The following is a 4,898-nucleotide window of genomic DNA, read 5'->3' as shown; positions in this document are numbered from 1 at the left end:
AGAGAACCCAGAAATAAGACCATCTAGCTAGAACCAACTGATTTTCAACAGAACACTGGGGGTAGGATTCCCTAGTTAACAAATGTGCTGAGATCACTGGCTAGCCTCATGCACATAGATGAAACTGGATCTCTTTCTCTCATAGTATACACATTTCTCCCCCTATTTTTTAGTAGACACAAGGTCTCGTTCTTGCTCAGGCTGATTTCCAACTCCTGGGCTCAGGTGATGCACCTGCTTCCACCTCCCAGAATGCTAAGATTACAGGCATGAGCCACCTCCCCTAGCCAGTACACAAAATTTAATTCAAGATGGATTAGAGATGTAAATGTTACATCTCTGATGTATATGTTATTCAGTACATAAATTAAATGCAGAGATAGAAAAATTGGTTAATCTATGAATCTGAAAAATAGAGAGCTAGTGACAAATTAATGTCAAGGAGAATAATCACATAGGGATATGCATATTTTTGTTAAAAAATGAGGAAAAGCAAATAGTTAGCAATGAAATAAAAAAGGAACTATACGATAATTTAAAAAACAAATTGTTCCAAATAGGAAAACTCACATAAGATTAAAAATACGAAGTGATGAAATTCAGAATAATAAAAAATATTAGGCATAGCAAACTAGAAAAAGGGATCCTTAAGATCTACATCTTTTGCATTAACCTGGATAGAGTTGAAATACATTCTTCTTAGTAATGTATCACAAGAATGGAGATGAAAGAATCCAATGTCCTCAATTCTAATACGAAGCCAGTAGGTAATCGAATACATACTAACATACGTGAAAAACTCCAATCAATTCAAGATGGGGGAAGAGGAGCTGGGGAGCAGGGAGGAGGGAAGAGGACGTAGTTATGTTGTATGGCTCGCCTCTTGGGGGCGGGACACAGCAGTATTTAATTAGTATGAAACATTTCAGAAATATTAGAATCTTAGTAAGGAGAGATTAGCTAAAAAGATATGGATGCTTTAGAAAATCAAAACCATTTCTGGAAGGATATACAACCGTAATAGCTAAGAATTGGCCCTGGGGTTACAGAGGACGAGGAAAAAAATGGGAGAGTGAGAAAAAAACCGTACATTTTACATAGTATGTGCACACAAACACGTCAGAAATTCACTCATGAAAAAAACGTTTTAACGAACAGAATAAATTTAGAAAATTTGTATTAGAGTTCAATGGACATATCCAAATAAAAGAAAGGGTGGAGTGGCCCATTACAATTAAAGAGGAATCATACAAGTTAATTATATCAGGGGAAAGTATATCAACTGAGCAGGAGTGAGAATAACAAAGTTATGGTAACTCATAAAGAGGAACAAATGCCGGTGGATCTTAGACCAGCTGTAATGATGGCTCCCCTGTGCACTGTGAGGATTGCAATTATTCATGAAACAGTAAAACGGTTTCTTCTTTCTTATATCAAAGTGATTTTTAAGGAGACAGAATCAGGGACTACATGAGGTGCACCTTGCTTTCTAGGCTAGTGACAGGAAAATCACACCTCACAGCTCTTGGGGCTGGGATCTAAGCTGTCAGAATGTTTCCACTGCTGCGGGAGGGAGCAGAGCCCAGCTTCAGGGAGCTTTAGCTTCAGACCCCACTGGATCTTGAGCAGGTGTAAACGATTGGGGAGGATCAAAGCATTTTCAAATCTGGTTAAGATTCAGAGTAAACCTTAACACATTTGTAGCCTCTAATTGTTCCTGCTCTCTAAGCCAGCAGTTCTCAACCTTCCTAATGCCGCGACCCTTTAATACAGTTCCTCATGTTGTGGTGACCCCCAATCATAAAATTATTTTCATTGCTGCTTCAAAACTGTAATTTTTGCTATTGTGATGAATCATAAAGTAAATATCTGATGTTAGGCGATCCCTGTGGAAGGGTCGTTCGACCCCCAAAGGGGTCACGACCCACAGGTTGAGAACCACTGCTCTGAGCCTTGACGACTCAGACACTTCTTGTAAAAAGGGGATTTCTAGTTCTCTAAGTAAAAGATACTGTTTGCCTTCTTTGCACTGATTCCAGAAATTTTCTATAGGCATAGAATTATTAGTGTAATAAAATACATCCTGCTCCCCCAAGCTCATAAAAACGGAGACGGAGGTGCACAGTTTTGGCCTCACTACAGAAAGTTTTCAGAGGCATACTGGCATCGCCAAGCACACCAGCACATGCTCCATCGCAGATCTTTTAAAGGGCCCAGGTAGCGGTTTCCAGGAGACACCAGCTGTGTAAGTAAGCAGGAGGCAAGACACGAACATACTCACACGTTCTTACAAGTAGGAAAGTAAAGTCTGTGAGGATAGAGTTTTCCATTCAGAGAGGGTATCTCAGATGGGGCTACAGCAGACACCCTCCCACAGAAACACCGGGGTGATCCCATCTCTCAGGAACTCTCAGAAAATGTTCCTGCTTCCTGTTTTCATTTCATGTTCAGTTTTACTCTGGAGCAGTGATTTCTGACTGTGCGTCATGAGAGCATCTTGGGTGTGCCATAACAAATTTTTAAAGATTATTACTTAAAATTTTTGAAAGAAGTTCAAAGCACAGCAAGTATATTCTTTTTTTTTACTCTATTTTTAGATCAACATAATTTAAGTGTGCTACAGAAGTTTAACTACAGGTTCAAGCGTGTTGTGAGATAAAGAAGGTTGAAAAACACTCTCTAGAGGGAAACAAGAATTATATGTCCACATCAGATTTATTTTATGACATTATTCTATTTCTCTAAGAATATATCTGTCTACCTGAAAAGCAGGTTCACTTACCAAGTGCCACTTCTTGCTGGGGCAGTAGCTGCCTTAGTCACAGTCAGAGCACATGGGAGAAGGGGCATCTTATCTCACAAATAAAAGTTTGAAACACAATGATGTCATCTCCTTGTAAGAAAGTAATTATCGTTTCATCTGTAAGTACAGTGACAGTGTTTGCTTGGGGATTTGAGATGATCTCAGAAAAAGCACTTGTGAACTGTTGAAATTACTGAAAGCTATTAGTAGCTATTGTTAGTGATTGAGAGCAAGAAAGACAGCGGTGGTGAGGGGGGACAGAGGGAGAGAGAGAGAGAGAGAGATTGGGAGATAGAGACACAGACAGAGACAGAAAAAACAGTTACATATGGGCGGTGCCTGTGGCTCAAAGGAGTAGGGCTCTGGCCCCATATGCCAGAGGTGGCAGGTTCAAACCCAGCCCCAGCCAAAAACTGCAAACAAACAAACAAACAAATAAAACAAAACAAACAAACAGACTCAGAGAGATTTTGAGATAAAACAAGCAGGAGAAAACAGCTAAGATGCCTGGAGAAGCCAAGGATGAAATAATACATGAGGCAAGGATCCTGTGGTCTGAGAAATGAGAGAAGGATGTGAAAACAAGGCTGGGCTTTGTTTCCTGCCAACCTCTGAGTCCTCTCTCCCCCAAATTATTATTATTTTTCAATTCTAAGACCTTTTCAGGAAAGGCAACCTGAAAAGAACGAGAAAAGAAAGAAAGAGCTAGGAATGAGTTTCCTCAGTGTTAGAAACCAACTTGGAGGTAGTGGGGAACTTTCATTCACTATCTCCCTCAGCCCCTGATGAGCGTCTACTGTGTGTGAAAAATGACTCTTGGCTTTTGACATGTGGCAGGAAAGCGGACATTAGGCAACAGTAAATAAGTAAAACGAGCAATAAGTGTCTTGTGAGAAATAAAAAAAGATCAGCCAGTTCACCCAGCACCATTTGTTAAATAGGAAGTCTTTCCCCCACTGACTGTTTTTGATAGGCTTGTCAAAGATCAAATGACAATAAGTAGGTGGGGTCCTCTCTGGGTTCTCTATTCTGTTCCATAAATCTACCTCTCTGTTAAAAAACTATTTTCTTAAGTAGAAGATAAATTTCTGCATCTCGTCCTTCCTACAACTCAACAGAGTCAATACATAGTGAGGCTCTTTGGATTTTAAAGGTGACGTAACCCTCATTTTGTGTTGTTTCTTAAGCCCATTTACAAAGTGACCCAAAAAGTTTTGAGTGGAGCCCTGAGCAGGGAAGGCTCTGCAACAGATCCACGCTGCTTTGCAGGCTGCACTGCCACCTGGGCCGTAAGAGCCAGGAGATCTGGTGGTGCTGAAAGTGTCAGGGGCAGAGAGTGACCCTGTGGGAGGCCTTTGAGAGGCCTTTCTACATGAATGGCAGAACATTCACTCAGGATTTTTAAAATTTATTGCAGATTAATGTGAGTTACAAACAACTAGGTTACAGCGTTTGCATGTGTTAAGTAGAGTCCCTCTTGAGGTTGTGTCCCACACCGGGGATGGGTGCCATATGCCCTTACATTGTGCCCATTAAGTGGGAGCTCACCCATCCCCCTCCCTCCTCCTCTCTCCTCCATCCCTCTTTATCCCTCCCCCCAACTTAAATTGATTTGAGTTTTTCTCCTATATGAATTTGTTTTAGGTAGTCTAACTAACTGACTTAATATTAGCATCGAGTACATTAGATTTTTTTTCCATTCTTGTGATACTTTACTAAGAAGAATGCGTTTCAATTCCCACTCCTGAATAGACTGTTGGTGTATCAAGTAGGCACTACCTTGTGTACTATTTTTTATCATATTCCCTTATTATTACAGTGGCTACAATTAGTATCACAAGGAAATTGTTTAGCAATAAGATCAAAAATCTTGAATTTGTCCTGACTCAGTGGATAGGATGCCAGCCCCATATACCAAGGGTGGCAGGTTCAAACCCAGCCCCAGCCAAAACTGCAACAACAACAAAAACCAAAAAAATAGCCAGGCTTTATGGTGGGCTCCTGTAGTCCCAGCTACTCGGGAGGCTGAGGCAAGAGAATCACTTAAGCCCAGGAGTTGGAGGTTGCTGTGAGCTGTGACACCATGGCACTCTAT

The sequence above is a fragment of the Otolemur garnettii genome, unplaced genomic scaffold (genome assembly GCF_000181295.1).
Source record: "Otolemur garnettii isolate 467f Iridium unplaced genomic scaffold, OtoGar3 scaffold00212, whole genome shotgun sequence".
Lineage (NCBI taxonomy): Eukaryota > Metazoa > Chordata > Mammalia > Primates > Galagidae > Otolemur > Otolemur garnettii.
Note: the sequence above shows the minus strand (reverse complement) of the source record.